Source organism: Neodiprion virginianus, chromosome 4, assembly GCF_021901495.1.
Source record: "Neodiprion virginianus isolate iyNeoVirg1 chromosome 4, iyNeoVirg1.1, whole genome shotgun sequence".
Taxonomy (NCBI): Eukaryota; Metazoa; Arthropoda; class Insecta; order Hymenoptera; family Diprionidae; genus Neodiprion; species Neodiprion virginianus.
Genome location: NC_060880.1, coordinates 19554321 through 19572626, shown reverse-complemented (window position 1 = coordinate 19572626; position 18306 = coordinate 19554321). Strand labels below are relative to the sequence as shown.

Sequence of the window (18306 nt, the reverse complement as noted above, 5' to 3'; positions counted from 1 at the left end):
AGTATTTACTACAAAGCTTTATATTCCAAAACTAAGTTTAACTAATTTTACTTTTACATTGTACTATAAATAAATATATGCATACAATATTCATTTCCTAGACGCGAGAAAAATTTTTTCCATTCATTAATTTTAATATAAAGTAAGCTTCGAACTTTCCTGAAAGTTGTTTTATCGATTTAATTATTAGTTTAAAATTACATGAGAGAGAAAAAAACGACACAGTTTCAAATTTGTACGAAAAACTGTTGAAAAGATTGCTAACAAGGCTGAAAAAACACTTGTATCGTAATCTCTATATCTTCAATAATTCCCTTGCCATATATTTGTGGTTATGCATGATCCACGCAATTTTTATTCTATGTTTTTCTCCTTGAAACAAAGTAAAAAACCTAAGCCGTATGTATTCAAAAAATGCCCGTGCTGAAAAATATTCGACTAACTATACAGCGTATTATGTGGGTAAAATTCTGTAGCGACGAAGCTTCTGGTTCTGCTGTTCGCTGAGCCGTGCGTAACTACGAAACTTGCTTGCATCCTCTGCGTCGTTCAATTTAATGAGATATCCAGTCACCACGACTTCGCGGACGCGATAAAGTTCATTCAATTTCGTCGTCACCGCGTGCGGGGAAAAAACCAAGAATTTCCTACAGAATCCCTTTCAACTCTTCAAACATTGAGAAAGACAGGAAAAAAGCCTCGTTGCCAATTAAGACGCGAGATTTTTTCTTTTTTTTTTTTTTTTTCTTTTAATTCATCCTCCGGTTCGATAAAATTTGACAAGATATTTCGACGAATTGAACAGAAAGGAGAGAAAGAGGATACAATATAAACAAAAACGTTGGGATTCAATCAGACTCTCAGATCAGCGATCTGATTAATTCTAATTATCTCCCAATTTACTTCGCTCGAAGTAAATGTCTCTTTTAAATTTTTTTATTTATTTATTTATTTTATTTTTTTTCTGAAACGACGCTGTGACGAAACGAAGAGAAATTTACGAACAGAGTGAATCTGATTATTGAAACAGCTCTTGAATTAAGCTCGATGAAAATTGAGGCACAATGGGAATCGGCGACTGCAACCAGGGCGCAAAAACGAAGCTGCTCGCATCAGGCGTAAGTAACCGTGGAGCAAGCTGCGGGATACGAAGCGGAGAGAAAGCCGGTGGAACCTGACCGTTAAATTAAGTCTTGAGAGGGTGGTAAGTGGCGAGTGGAACGGGTAGACGCAGGCATAAAGCTCGCTACTCGGTAAGCACGACGACGTTGTATATAATACAAATTAACCGACTGCCAGCTTTCGGTATTAAAGCACGACCCCCCGCCTCGCCGGCTGATCCTGCGGCTGCGACAAGGATCAAGCGCTCCTTGTTCCGCTCGAGAGGATTTCAAAATACGTTATGACATGTTCGGAAGGATCCTTTCGAGGGGGAAAATTTTGCAATTGTTAAAAACTTAACAGCGGCGAGACACGCGTGTCGAATCAAAGACGTTTTTGTTCCGCTCAATAATACCCTGAAATCCGTTTCAACATTTTCATAAGTATCCTGTTAAGAGGCGAGAAGCTTGTTTTCAATCGAAAATGTTCTTGTTTCGCTCGAAGGTTACTCAAAGTTCGGTTTAACGTGTTCAGAAAAATCGTTACAAAATAAAGAAACGATAAACATGTTTCCATCTTTTTTCCCGGTCTTCGATCGAAAGAATAATTTTATTGTACGAAAGTACATCAGAATCCGTTTCAACGTGTTCGAAAGAATCGTGTCAAAGGTTGAATTTTCGGAATTATTGAAACGAAACGATGATAAAAATAAAATGAAACAAACAGAGGCGAGAAACATGCCCCCATCTTTCCTCCCGAGTTTCAAATCAAAAATATCCATACACCACCTAAAAGTTCAAATCAATCATGGCTGCGAATGAATTCGCGGAAAGTAATTAAAAAAAAAAAAACAGAAAAAAAAACGTGAAAACGAAACAAGTTCCCACCTTTCTTTCATTTTCAAAGTCGAAAAACGTGAACAGTAAGAGGGTACGAACACCGCGGACATCTTTGCTTCCGAAAACAAGCAAAAAACTAAGTCCAAGAGAATTTGAAAAATTTTCCCTGCCCGGTGGAATTAATTTTCTAAATCGATGGCTGTGGCTAGAAAGATATAAATCAGTCCAGTTGGCAATATGGGGAGTCACGTTCGCCGGCGGCAGCCGTCAGCTTATGAAAATTAAAACTGTATATCACGTATTAAAATCTGGGACGGTCAAATAACGATGCGGACGGCAAAAGCGAGGCATTATAAGGTAGAAATTTGCGAGCCGCAGGTTGGCTCATATCCTTACGGAAAGAAAGTTGGCTGAATCGGCACATATTTCAACGGGACGGTATATGCATGCATATATATAGATGTATAATATATATATATATATATATATAGATACATATATATATATATATATATATATATATGCAACCTCGGCACGTCGCCGCCTTGCAGCAGTTCTTTTCATAATCCGGCTGTATAGCTACTCTTATTATTAAGCCTTACATATGTATATATATATATATGTATACATATATATACATATGTACATATGTGCCGACTACAATATTCCAGCCTGGGAATCTCATAACGGCGACGATCTCAGCCACGAATTTGGCCCGTGAGAATTGTCCTGTGAAGTTGCATCGGTTGAACAGTCGTCAGGTCAAAGCGATAACCGATCGACAACATTACAAAATAGAGATCAAAGAACTGCCGTTGATATTAATCGAAAGGAAACAAAAAAAAAAAAAAAAGAAAACAACGGATGTGAAGAAAAAAAAAAAAACTGCCGACTTCTAGAGAAAATTCTTAGACGTAATACTGTTCTGCATTTTTTTTTTGTAAATAGAAAGAAAAGAAAGAAAGGTTTCGACAGATCGTGGGGAATTTTTTTTTTTTCAATCGACAAGTTGCTAATTAAACGAAATTGAATTTTTATCGGGCTCGGTTGTTTAATTGGCCGGTAAAATAACGGATGTGAAATCCGTAAATATTGCATACGATGAATTAATTGATTAACTGAAAAATGAGCTTGTATTAATTAAAATTTTACAGATTACACGAATTTTTTGATCGACAAATGGCTCTTTTACCAGAACTTGATTCGGTAGCAATTTCAAGCCTGTTTGTCTCTTAATATTTCTGTTACGGTACTTTTTTTGACCCGACTATACAAATGGTTGAGGATTTATCAGTTAAGTATGTATAAACTAAAAAAAAGTGACTAACAACAATAAATTCAGAAGAAAGCCGGAAGATGAACTTAAGATTTAGTTCTTGAGAACCTTGCGTGTTTCAGACTCGAAAATAACACTAAATAACCAAAAATGCGATTTGAAAAACTAGATTTATTGATAAAATACGTCAAAACTGGATCTTATTTTTTCTATTCTCATCCCGAAGAAAAAAAAAACAAAATATTTGAAACCATCGAGGAGGATAAAAAAAACAAGTACTAAAAAACGATGGAATAAAAACAAAATGGGTGTAAAAATTGAATTTATACATAGAAGTAAAAAAAAAATGCGTAAAACAAAGAAAAAAATTTGAATAAAATCGTTGCTCATGCACGAATATTTTTTAAGATTGAGGGTTAAATCGCACACGCGATTCTAACCAGCAGAGGTAAGGAGGATAAGCGGGTCAGGGAAAAAGGGAGGTGTAAATACACGCGGGAGAAAAGAACAGGGAAACGAGGCCAAGAAATCCTTATACGGATATGTATATCGTACGAGTTGTGCAGGCACCGACGACCACGGATATCAGGAAAAAATCGCGACGTCACCAAGTGCCGCGAATGAGACGGCGAACAGGACTAGACTAACCCGAAAACCGATTTGGGATTATACCCGGGAGCTATAAATATCGGGAGAAATAGTTTATTGTGTAACAAAGAGGCAAACTCGGTGTCTTTGAGCGGGACGCAAGTTTGCAATATGAGTCGAGAGGCGCGAGGCTAAAGGCCACGAAATTGAGGTTAGGGTCGCGTAATGTCGGATTTTTTGGCGACAGCGCATGCGCGGAGTACGGAAAAGACCACTTTTAACTCCTAGGACTTAAAAGTGGTCTTTTCCGTACTCAGCGCACGCGCATTCGCAGACTCACTCGACCGTCGTGGAAACCGGTACTTTGCGTATACGGAAATCACGCATGGAAAAACGCGTAAAACATTCTCGCGGTGTATGAAAATATATCCCCCGCGTTTCGTAGACAAATTGTTTTGTAAGCTCGTATTTTTTGTGCACCGTATTACGTTATTAATACTTATGTTGAGCTGGTTGGAAAATTCTTTCGTCGTATTTTTCTTTTTTTGTTACGGTTAGAACCTGATCCTTTTGCAAAGATCAAGCGAAAATTTTTCGCCATAAAAAAAATTTTTAAATCGACTAGTCTTAACGGTGAGAAATTTTAATAATCTTCGAAAGCTAGTTTGAGAGTTCAATTATTGTTTTATGACAGCTGAAAAAAATCAGCAGCTGCTTCTTTAAGCAAGTTCGGTAAATATGGTTTTTCCAAAGCATCGTAACTTTAAATCAAGCTTTAAAATGTATTCTAACGGTACCAAACGCAATATTTTTCATACCTAATGCGATACAGTGATGATTGATCGTCAAACTCCAAAATGCATACCGTGAAATTATCGGACAAAGAAAAGAACGCATATAAATGCGACATTTTGATTTTATTGTGTAACCTTTTTATCCTGATGTAGAAAGATAATTGAAAAATGAAAAAAGTATAGAACAATAATAAGAAAAAAGGTTTGATCCTGTGTAAATTATCTTTCGTTAGTATGTGAATAACCTTGTAAAGTATTTAAACAAGATATGCGCTGATTAACACACGAGTAATAACATTGTAACACAATATACATGCGTAGTAATTTCCCACTTTCTCATTTTTGTCGGTGTTTGTTTTTTTCTTCCTTATAATTTTTGGTTATCTCCTTTTTTTCTATACACTGTTGAAGAGGAGAGCATAAAACGTGAAATTTTTCGGCATAAAAATCGCGTTCCTCATTTCGCGCATCGTTACACGCAACGCTTACTTCCGATCCGTCCCACGTATACCTATGTATATTTATATGTATACATCTGCTGCAGTAAATATTGACGCGGGTATAGGGATATAAATATTTTATCATCTAATTAAATATATACGCTCATATACATAGTCATGCGTTAAAGCCGCGGCATCTCGATGCTGGATCCTTTAACTCTTATCTTTAACATCGTAAATATAAACACACATGTGCGTATGCTTATAGTACACAGATGTATATTATACATAAGCCACATTGTCTCGTTGCGAGAAAGAATAGATTTGTAAGGTAAAATTATGTTTAAAATCGAACGCGCAGGGAAAATAAAATGGATAATAGTTTGTACCAAACTGAATTACCGCTAAAATCGTTTATCGGATGCAAACATCGAGAAATGTAATTAAATAATATACAATATAATGCTCGCGAGTATTTTCTTGCCAGTCAGCTGTACTACAAATTTAAGGTGGCTGAGGATCGTTCCCTGGGGTTGTTAATAATTTGCTACGGTCTCGAAGGACGAAGAAAGCCGCAGAAATGCAGCGTGCGAAAGCAAAATGGTCAAAAATCCCCGTAGATACACAAGATGTCAAAATATCAAATTATTGTTAGATTGATAATAATTAGATGCACGTTGCAGAAATATCTCTAGAGCAGAAATTGAATATTCGAAGTGAGAAGAAAGAAGCAAACTATTTTGAGGAGTAATCGAAAATTCGGGCGGAAAATTGAGAAAACCCGCGCACCGCGGTGAGAAGAAAAAAATTGGGAGAATTTTGAGTGGAACGAAGCCAGCGTTAACAAGGGAGCAATTGCACGTCACGCTTCGAAGAATGTGGGCCAATCTAGAGTTTGCAGTATTTTCCTGAAATTCGCGATCACCGAGAGACATCATCAGCAGTCGAGGACCGGCTACCGTAACGGTTAAGAACGTGGAACCGACGACTTTCACTCCCGCGTTTGCAATTAGATATATTACGCAACTGGTAAATCGGGGTTGAAAAAAAGACGTCCATTTCCATTTCACGCCAAGCGAGTAAAAAAATTTTTGTTACAGAACATTTCCGGGGAATTATTGCAGGGTAATGCGTCGTTCTGCATTCTGCCAATTACATTTAAGGAGATTCGTTCGACCCGATGAATCAAAAAACTTCAATGAATTTTTAGAATACAGTCGTCTGATTAATATTCGTCGTCGAGAAGTGAAATCGAACGAATCTGCTACATTTTTGACGATTTTGAAACGATTTTGAAGGCAGACATCGATGTCTCTGAACCTTTTTGTTTGTAACTACACATTATTTGATAAATAATCAAGGTACGACTTACACTCCGTAATGAAACTTTAATAAGGGTTGAATTGGCAGACTTGTAGTAAAATATTCGAACCATTGTTATAACAGCGAGAAAAAATAACCTGCTGTTTCATTTTAGTTTCGTACAGTTTTCATAAAAGAAAATTCGCCTACAATATCACTAAACTTTCGCACTAAGGAATACCTGGGGAAAAAAAAAAAAAAAAACTGCGAGACTGTTCGGCAAAAGAAAAACCATGCCAAGGATGAAAATAGGTACTCTCAATTCTAGACGCGTGCACGATGAAGCTGGCAGTGCGCAATATCACCTAAGCGCAGGTATTCGCACCCCTGTAACAAGGAGGGTTGTAAGAAAAAAAAAGAAAGAGGAGCGCAATTAACCTGAAAAATAATTCTCTCTCCTTTCATTCGAGGTTCGGAGGTTGGATGCAGGAGGCACGGAGGCAGGGTGCGTCAGAGTTTAATTAACTCGGGCGAAAGCATCTTTTAATTATAAAACTATTTTGGAAACGTATATATATATATATATATATATATATATATATATATATATGTATGTATGTATGTATGTATGTATGTATATGTTATATATACTATGGAGCATAAAAAACCGGTCAGCGTCACGTACTACAAAGAATTGTACGCCGTTACAGGATAAATTATCGCTACGTGTTCCGACGAAATTTCCACTTTCTTCTCTTATAATTTTTCCGACCCCCGTATTACTCGTTTCGGGTGTTTTTTTTTTCCAAATTATTTTGTTATTCTCATTTATTCAAACTACCCAGACACGACTTTTCATTCTCGACGTTCAAACATCTCGATTTCACGACAAAAATCTATGACAGTTACAATGTAACAATAAAGAATAACGATGCATTAGTGTGTATAAAATATTTTACAGCTTAGTAACGATCGAGTGATTATTGGAAAATTTTTGGAGGTAAAATTCGGAGAGGCAGAGAAAACAGAGAGAATGAAAATTGTTGTGATAAAGCGTCATGGAGATTCACTGGAAAAATATCGAAATGTTGATTCGATACGACAGTTTGTAAAGAAAAAAAAAGAAAAGAAGAGGAGAGAAAGAGTTGCCCCCGCATATTGAACTTTTTCCGGTATTTTTGACTGCCCGGATCGAATGAAAAAAAATTTTCCGTCAAGGAATCACATGTGAATGGAGGAAAAATACCGAGAATTGTGTAAAAACGATTCATTCATTCTATGACGAAGTGTACGTGTACGAAAAAGGGTTGTGGAAGAGTTTTGACAACTAGTCGAATCTTTCCGGTCCCGGTTTACACTTCTGGCCAATTTTGCATCGCGAATATTTTCTCACAGGTACAATTCAGTCTCAAATAGGAAAAGAGAAATGGTGCGAAGAAAAAGAAGTCGCATCGATTCTTCTTTATTATTCCATCTTCTTCTTCTTCTTCTTCTTCTTCCGCTTCTCCTTTCTTTCCTCTTCTCACTATCTTTTTCTTTTTCTCTCACGTATATATACATATACATGCATACATGTATAGAAATATATGTACTTTCTACTCTATAAAATACAAGAGAATAAGAATAAGTTACGCAAATAAATACGGACTGAGAGAGCTGCAGGGAAATAATAAAAAAGGAAGAGAAGGGTGGAAAGAGGTTGCTTCCCACCCACTCGCGTGCTGACATGTGGAAAATTGTATCAAACCGACACGTCTCCGGGTTTTTCGATACCTACTCTAAACCCCCTGACTTTTTTTCACCTGGCAATGTATACACGGCATCGCTGCATATCGTATTATTATCCATTCTAAACATACACTACGATTTATATTACATACACAAGTAGGTATACATGTTATGTTATGTACGTATCGGCGGGTTATAAAATACGCTCAATTTTCTCTCGGCGACATGCGAACTCCGTTATATATTATTATAATACACAAACCGGATGTCGAATGGAAAAGAATAGGGAATCGCTGAGCACGGAAGAAGAATAAACGATCGAGAAGCCGAACAACTTTCAGCTCGTCTGTAACTCTGTGATAGCGACAAATAAATGGAAAAACGAAAAAACTTTCCAAACGTAACAATATTTCTGCGCTTTTGTTTTTTCCGACACATGCGATATTAGAGGTAGAGATGGGAAAAAGAAAAAAAAAAAAAACAAGAAAAAGAAAACGAGTTAGAAAAAAACAACGAGCAAAATTGACGAAACGCATTTTTCTGCTCGTAGATTCTCTTTCTTTTTTATCGTACTTTCCTTGTTGCGTTCTTATTTCGCTGCCCCGACATCCGACATCTCAACGAGGTGTACAAACTTTTTTCACCCTCCTTGCCCTCAAGCAAGTTCCCGAAATACACACTCGTACCTGTAATACAGCTTGTTTGATTTTATTTTATTTTATTTTATTTCTTCTCTTCTTCTTCTACTTCTTCTTGCAATTTATTTTCACCGTCACACCCCGTACGTCGCTTGAATATATGTATATATACGTATGTATCCTAGCAGGGGTTCAGGGAAAACTACCCCTACGATTGTGTCGGAGAGAACGAACTCCATATTCGCACTCTCCGGGCTGCTTTCGCACAAAGAGGTGGATGGCTGATGGGCTCGGAGGCAGATAGAGATACCTACCCACCTACAAACAGTTACACGGCCTGAAAAGTTCACTCGGCACGCGTTCAATTGTCCAATATTTTCCCCCTCTCCCCCCTTTTCTTTCATTTTTTATTACATCGTTCAAACTTCCGATGCGAAAGTTTCAAATACCTTGGGAAAACAAATTAGGAGGGGTGAAAATATGCTCTTCAAATCCATTCGCAATTAATTAATACCTTTCTTTGCTTTCTTTTCTTCTTGGTCGAAATTGTGATTCAAGTTTTAGTAAATTAATCTCGGATACATTGAAAGTCGTATAAATATCAGAAACTATAGTTTGAAAGTAAGCATTTTAAGTAAACAGTGAAATAATAATATCCGATAATTACAGGAAATGATTACATGGGCTAAATTTTTTGCTTTTTTTTTTTCTTTTCTTTTGTCGTAATTCCAATAATATTTCAACCTTTGCAAAAAAATTTTTGATCAGTCCAACACACACGAAATTCTATTCAGTATACAGGAGCAAAGCATGATTCGATCTGTCATCAAGGAACAGAATGAGATGGATTATTTGAGATCGGCCACCCCTGCATTTCATAATCCTTTTCCAATTTCGGTCCTGCCTTCAACATGAGAAGAACGAGGAAAGAGGGTTGGAGTAAATTAAACGACGTAGAGGAATGCTCGTTAGCAAACCGAGTGTATATAATAATAATACCGACGAAAAGGGGTGAAATTTCGATGTTTCGCGGGGCGGAAAACCGACGGAACCCGACAGAAGAAGTCATCTTCACCCCTCGAGACGGGGGTTGTTTTAAATTTTGACGTCTGATCCGCGAGCCGAGAAATACGAACAAAAGCAAGAATGATAAGAGAGAAATTTCATTTTTCATAGTTACCAGAAAACCTTGCAAGTAAAATTACTATCGTTTATTGGAAGAAAATTTTCTACAAGTAACCGTGTATTATTAGTGTTATTTTACAATTATCAATGATACATTTTTCGGTCACCTAAATTTGATTTTGGCAAGCCAATTAAATTTCTTCAGCCAGACAAGGCCTTGATGACATAGCTATTTATCGATGCGCCAAAATTGAATTATCGAAATACCTAGCTTCAAGTAAATATGGCAGAATTTCTGGTCACAGCTTCAAAATGAATGTTAATTTTTTACTCAGAACTGTGGCGTGATGAAATTATTGATTTACCGAAGTAATGTACATAAAAAACAAAACATATTTACTATTATCTTTGTAATCGACTTTATTCAGCGACGATTCATTTAATAACTCATATTTCGTTATCATCTCGCCAACTACCTTCATTGATTCATTCAAAAAACACGTACACAAACGAATACGGAATAACGAACTATCGATGAAACTCCCAAATATTGAAATCTTTTACATCGAAATGAATAAAATTAAATTGAGGACTTATTATTTATATCTAAGATTTTCAACAGGGTTCGTCGATACTCGAATTCAATACAAAAATAATGCATGTAAGAAAAATGGTATTTTAGAAATCTTACACATTGCTCGAGCAAGCGTTACAGCGAAAGATTTTACTAAAGAAAGTATGATCTTTTGATCCCTGCCCGGCTAAGCGTCTCCTTCTCTCTTATATCACTTACATGTGTGCGAACGCCTTCGTATTTACCCTGACAATGGTTCTCGGCAATAATTAAAACAAAAATATTCAAAAATCCAAAACCCTGCAGTAACGAAAAGCAGAAATTTCTCGTCGTCTTTGCAGAACCGGCGCGACATCGAGACTTTTGCAGGATATACGTTGCATATCCCGAAAGCCCGTAACCAGGACGCTCTTCCATCGCATCCTTGAGCCCCCTCCCCCCCAAAAACCCGCTTAAAAAGACCCGGGGATCAATGCGTTGTTTATCCCAGGAGAGATCATAAAGCTGATCCAATCATCGCCCCCCCCCCCCCCCCCCCCCTTCTCACCCCCAGGACCTCCGGAGGTCTCGACGGTCCTCGAAAGAGCGTCGCCGCTCTCCTCCTTATACGCTACGAGGAAATCGCCACCTCGGGATATCCGCCCTGTCAATCCGACTACTACGTGGAAACTGCCCAGATCGACACGCATGTAAATTTTTATTGCCAACAATTTTTCGGCCCTGCTATTGCGGCGTTTTAGCCAGGAATCTTGGATGTTACGTCAGCATTCCGAGGTAGATGAAAAAGCAAAACAGGTTTTTTACTCGTCGATCTAGGTTCTGCTAAAGCTTTGATAATCATCGGAGATTTTTGGAAATGGGTTTTTTTTACAGTGTTGTCGACTCATGTTTTTCTTTTTTATAATTCGTTGAAGAAGATAAATTGGGAATCAAAAACTGTGACTTAACGAGCCAAATTTCGAAAAAAATCGGTACAACGTTTGTGAGATATTTTTTGATCCAAGTTAGAAAAAACTATGTCCAAATTTTCACTTTCAATTTCGTATGAATTGAAAAATAGGAAGAAAAAAAAAAACCATCCACGTACAATTGGAATATTAAATTTTTCTTTAACGTTTTCAGACTGATCAATTGAAATATCGTTGTAAAAAACGATTCTGAAACATCAAAGTTTCAAAAATCGAACAAGAAAATGGATTTTTTTGGCATCCCCGGCAATTTTTGTAAATTTTCAAACAACGTAAAGACCAGAAACAATTAATGGTACAAAACGTAGAAATGATTTTGGCAGTTCTTAATTTTTTTTTCGTACAACGAAACTAAGAGCAAAACGTGAAAATTCGATTTTCTGTTCTCAGCGAGCATTTCCAGAATAAGAGCAACCGAGTTGATGATCTAGATTCGTATGATATAGATTAATATCTATATACAGTACACATAAAAAAACATGAAGCCACCATCAGGGAGATTTTTTTTTTTTTAATTGTCGGTCCGATTTTGCCGCTGCTACACATGCCTACAACTGACAAGCTTCAGCATGACGGCGTTAATCCCTTCAGTGACGCTGGCACACGTCTCACTTCAAAGGAATTTTATCGCGATGTTACACACAAACCAAATCGCTTTGTACGATCCTGCAGAGTTGAAACAAGGTATTTAATCATATTCTGATAACTTTACCGGCTGAAACGTGGCGGAAACATGATCGATTATGATACTCTCAAAAGCCACTGGCAGAACTTCGCGTCGCTAATTCACTGGACATGCAGTGAATTTCGAATTATTTTAACCAGCATGACCTTACATGACTCGAAAGGCTGACTTAGCCGTGACTCGTGACACTAGTTGACAATTAATTTTCAACAACTTGACTGCACAGTGAATTTAAAACCACGATTCAGAAGCTGTCCGTTGTCCGATCGCAAAAGTGAAACTTGCCGTAATTATACAGTTGAATTAAATTGGAACAGTGTTCAATTGGTATGCAGGAAATATTTCGAACTCATGATTTAAACCGTCAGTAAAATATTCTAGCCATAGAAAAAAATCGGAAAATTTCACTTCGTGATTTCTTAGTAGTTTGGTACTCGATTTCTTGTTAGTTCAAATTCATGCTTTCGCCACGTTTTCATCATTAGACAGAGACGGGATGTATTACCGCATGATTGCACTACTCGAACCTTCGGTATCGCTGTGATTTTGCTTTGCGGCACGTCTACTGCCGACATTGCGTCTGGACTCTTTCAAAGAGAAAGTTCATCGTGGTTCTGCACAAGTATTCACACTCTCAACCAGCACCGAAGTGTACTCAATGCGATCTTTGATCTCTCGGTGAAACCAGTTTTAGGGGATTTCGACGTTGACGCATACATCTCTAAATATCTAACGATAAGGTTCCACGTATCTCGAACATGAGAAAAGGCTTAACAGCCCCCGTTCTACACGCAATTCCGCACAAAAATACTCCCAATGCATTTTCATCCGACGCAGAAATAAAGAAACGGCATGAATTATACGGATTTACTATTGCTATTTCGGAGAATCTGTTCCATTTCTTTATTTCTGCTCCAAATGAAAATGTATTGGAGTGTTTTTGTTCAGAATCGTGTATAGAATGGGACTGTTGAACCTTGCTTTGCATTTGGGATACGTGGAATTCGATATTTGAGAATACACAGGTCAACGTCGAAATCGACCAGAGCACACATTTAAGGCAGCTTCGCCCGCATGTCAAATGAGAAAATGTTGAACTCGAGCGTGAGTCGAAAGTCAGGGAAAGAGAAGCAAATGTTTAAAATTATTGAGCGCGAAAACGTGAACGAAACAAACTTCACGTCGTGTAACAGAGACCATTTGGAGCCATTGAAACGTTGGAAATGATTCAACTCTGATACTTTTTTTATCTCTTTAGAAATTTTCATTCATCTTTGAGGCCAAAGTTGTATGCGAATTCCCAAAAGTTTGATACAATCTTACGAAAGGAATTATACACACGTATATTCGCAATGGGTTTATTCTACATGCCGCTCACAGTTTGCGGGACGGGTAGAGAATGTTTTGGCAAAAGATTAAGCACCGAGTTTCTGAAATCCCTTTGTTTCGATAAGATGACGAAACAAAGACAACGTAACGAAATGTATCTCCTGTATAAGTGATATGCTAACGATAATAATGCTGATGCTGATAATGATGATGATTTCCCCAAGAAGAACCCGACTTGCTTATTACTGTTATGCTACTAAAGGCCCCCCTTCACTCTCTAGTACAAATATTTACACTCCTGCTTCATACAGACTAAACGTTAATACAGTAGTTCTGCAAAAACAGTTCTAATCTCTTGGTAAAAATTTTCGCGAACTTTCTTTTTCAGGCGACACGTCACTGAAACTCAAAGTTCTTTTGGTCGATGCAAAATTTTGATTGTATCGATATAGCTTTTTGAAATTTGTATATCAATCTAATGATCGAGTATCGAATTATGCCACTAATTGATAAAAGGAAAAAAGTTAAAGTGAAGAAAAATCTGCAAATCACAATTAGCGTTAATAGTAAATTAGTGAAACAATCCGATACAAGTTGACCAGGTTACAAATCAGATGGTAAATTGTTCTCTCTTAGATATTGTACAAGTAATACGACGGTAGAATTTCACTACAAATTTTCTATTTAAAAAATAACAACACCAATTTTTTGACCTTACGCGAACTAATGCCTGTAGAATAAATTTAAACAAACATCAAAATAATTGTTTCACGAAACCTTCTCACTGAAAAAATGTTACCTCTGCAGTTAAAAAACAAGTTTGAATTATCCAAAAATATATTTGGTAAAAATTGAGCACGCCGATCATAAAAGGGCCTCTCAGCGCTAAATTCGGTAAAAGTATTATCCAGAAGCAGAAAGCTTTTAAAAAAAATAAAAAGTATCATTAAATAAACCTCTCAAAAGTCGACACTTTGTGCTACTACAATTTTTAAATCAGAATCCGAGCATGCCGAGAGTTTTTTATAAAATCATCTACAGTTACAATATTTATCACCCTGCATCCATTCATTATCTTCACCGAGTCATCGGGTACGTATCTCTAAACTGCAACTAGCGAGTCTCCTACATTCTCTAAACTCGTCACTTATAATTATGTCTTTCCATATCAACCCAAGCTCTCCCTCTAAGCCGCCTCTTTTACACTGACCACCATTATGATTAATTTACTTGATCATTAATAAAACACGAACTATCCCATTTAAATAATCCACCTCCCTTAAAACCGATCCCTTCCTTTTTCCATCACTTCCCGCATTCGAACAAGTGGTACGTAAGTGCATAATACGAAGCCTAAAATAGGCAAATAACATCTTGGCCGGGCATAGAGTAGTTTTCGGCAGCCGCTCATCGAAGAAGAAATAAAAAGAAATATTGATGTAAAAAATGGCTAATCGACGAGTTTACTTGAACGCATAATCGATGTTCTTCGCTATACCTTTTTTTCTCACGCCTTTCACACCGATTGGTCTCCTTCGGTATCCGAAATCCACTAAAATCCGCTGAGATTCAAATTGTATCATCTTGCATCACGTCTTGCATAGATGTATACATATATATATACATATATATATAAAGATATTTTTCAGGGTTGTAAGAGGAAACGAGCAGCCCTCGCGACCTGCGAACGAGGCTAGAGTTATCGCCTCGGAATTTATCTTCCCTGCCGGATAAACCCCCCCACCTCGCCTCACCCCCCGACCCGTTATTCTCTCTCACTGACGGATTTGCACCCCGGCATCTTGCGCTCGTGCAGCCGAGCTCTCATTCATCCCACTTTCAACCCGTCGTCGTCGGATCTTCTGCAACTCTCCTCCCGGGAATGATCGAAAATCTTTTTCCCCGCTCATTTTTCTGACCCTCCTCCTCGCCCCTGTTTCTTTGTTACTGTCACTTGAGGAATTCGTCTCGCCGCTGTGTGCATTTTCCTTTCGCTCCGCAGGGTTCACAGTCCGAAATGCTTTCGCGGATACAATATAAAATATAGATACATACACGTACAACATCTATACATATATATATATATGCTTAGAATAATGAAGTAGAATGTTTCGTCAAATAAACGTTTTTTTTTTCGTTTGTTTTTTTGTTTGGTTTTCTTTTCTGCCTTTCAGCTACAACAAATACACGAATACAGTATTTTGGATTCCTTTTTGAAAAATTGAAAACCGTGCATCTCGATCATCCATCTGGATTGCCAATGAAATGATTTTGAAAGGATTCATACGGTAGTTGAGGAAATAATCGATTCACAAACAGTCAAAAATCAACTTACAATTATTTCTGAAGTGTGCGAAAGAAAAATAACGTTCACCAAACTTTTTTTCAAGTTTTCTCCACGACGATCTTTGAAACGAATACTTTCAACCGATCGCCATATAAAAACAGACTAAGTTTGGTTAACCTTTCGAAATCCACGCAGTCCAGAGTAAAAAACTGGATTTCAGAAACTGACTTCACGGTGAATTAAAAATCTAAAATCCGTTCGACGCAACCGACAAGCCAATAAATAAATTTGAAAAAACATAAATAAAACAAATCAAAATATTCCTGTCCTCCAAACCCTCCAGTCTATACTAACAGCCTGTACCGAGTTTTCGACAGAAGAGTATCAAATTTCGTTGCGCAGGATTGAATTTCTCTTCAACCTGCAGCTACTAAACTGCGCTAATTATTGAATTACAAAATGCTCGCGTTGCCGTTCCGCACATGGCATTTATGTAGTTTGAGGACAGGTGATGTGTTGTGATGTAACGAGCTGTGGAGTATAGTGAAATTCGATCTATTTTTTCTCTCTCTCCGCGACTCGTTTTATTTCTACTTTTTTCTCCATTTCTAAACCACCCGTATTTTTTTGGTTCTTGTTTCTTGCCGCGTTAATTCCACCCGATTATCTCTGCATCCTTGCAGTGCCGTTACGTGTATATGTATAAATATATAGGCGATTCGTGGCGCGTCGCTGCAGCTGGTGCGTTAATGTTGTGTGTTCGTGCAGCGCTCTCGCGTAGCCTGAATTATAAGGGCCGTTGTCCACGGACTGAAACCTTACCGCGGAAGCCCCACGTTTGAACATATTATAAGATGTAGCGTGTATTATAGATATTTCCGGCATATATCGCCGTGTTATTGACATCGGAAATGTATGCTTCGCACGATTATACCCGCTATCAAACTCACCTGTCCGTTCATACGCGATATATGTCCGCAGTTTGAATAGGTGTATAATTTTACTCCAATTCACGAACAGACGAGGCGTACTTTACAACATTTGATATTCACTTTTGCCGCATACATACGAGAAAAATATACACACTTTTAAACCCGAAGTGGTTAAAGTAACCTGTACTCAATGCTAATTAATTTTAATTGCTTACTTTCTTTATTGTTTCGTTGTTTTTTATTTTGCTATTTCTAATAAAAAAGTAATTAGCCTTTAGCTGACGAATAATGACTATAATAATTGTATATGTCGATGATAGAAAAATTTCTTATCAAATTGATCGTAATCTGTTGTCTGCTACCAACGAGTGGAGTTTTTTCGAGGTTACAATCACTTTTTTCTTGTACCTTGCAATACCGAAATTTAATTTGCAAATCTATTCTTCAATTGTGTATTGTATTCCTTTGTGAAATAGAATATTTCTCTTATATTGAAAAAAATTATAGAGGAAATTACCTTGTGTGAAGATATATAAAATGGCACTTATGTCATAGCATAAGATTCGGTGTGTGGTACATTTTTTGAAGAAGTGAATCTACTCAATCGTTTCAGGCTGGCGCGATTTGTAATATTTTTTTTCACCCGTGACTGAAATTTTCATAGGGTTAAAATCGCAGTGGCGAAATTACAGTCGATTCTCGGCGGTGCAATTAGAAATTAGAATACGAACCTCACAGTTTCATAAAAAAATCGAAGAACTACTTCGGCACGTTTCAACCTGCGATTTCCATCGTTCTAAAATCGAGCCTAAAATTACTGCAAATTTCAAATCACGGTGCACAAATTGCAGTCGATTCTGAACGACGGAGTCGCGGGAGGAGGGTCAGAGGGTGACTGGGAGGTATATTCGTGGTTAGGGCACCGGCAGTGATATCGATTCAGAAATTCAGTACGTACCCATAAGGAAGCAAGGCAGGCAAGGAAAGGAAAGGCAAGGAATTGTGGCGGCACGCGATCGGAGCCGAAGGCGAAGAACCGAATGCGAAAGGCGAGCTGGCCGCAGGTGAGCCGCAACTCACGCTTCTGGGGATTCCCCGCGGTATAAAAAACCCTCCGAGGGTTCACCCGCGCGTTTCTTATTCTCCTGTTCACCTTTTTTGTTTAGGAAAAGAGAGTTGCGTTCGATTGTTACATCGACAAGCGGAATAGTCGTAATTGTACACTCGAAGAAACGAGATAGAAAATTCTTCCAAATTTGTTTATAAAAAAAAAAAAAAAAAAAAAAAAAAATCAAAACAACTTTCAACGCGAGTTATGGACTTGTTAAAAGATCCACACTTGCGACGTCATAAAATACCTTCGTTTGTTTTTGATAAAAGTTTACGTCAAGTTGAATAAATCTTTTCCACACCGAGTGGTAGGGAATTGGTTCTTTTTTCTTTTTTCCTGATTCAACTGGTTAGGGTTTTTGCATGCATTTTGGAATTGAGGAAGATTAAAAAAAAAAAAAAGAAACCTGGACGATAAAGGAGCCAGAGGAAACAATTAAGGAGGCGTGTATTTCGGCGAAGCGGAGCGCATGTACGGCGGCTTCTATCGGCGGGCATAAAGATGTTCGTCACCCTTAAGCCTCGCCGCGAATTCAATCAAACGAGGGTCCTGCACGGCTCGGTACACCTAATCCTTCTTATTGGATCGC

The 18306-nt window shown here is 37.7% G+C and overlaps 1 protein-coding gene across 3 annotated transcripts in view; it reads right to left on the bottom strand.

Moving 5' to 3' along the window:
• LOC124302508 (limbic system-associated membrane protein-like) overlaps positions 1–18306 on the bottom strand; it is a 110636-nt gene that overhangs the window by 87983 nt on the left and 4347 nt on the right. The window lies entirely within an intron of this gene.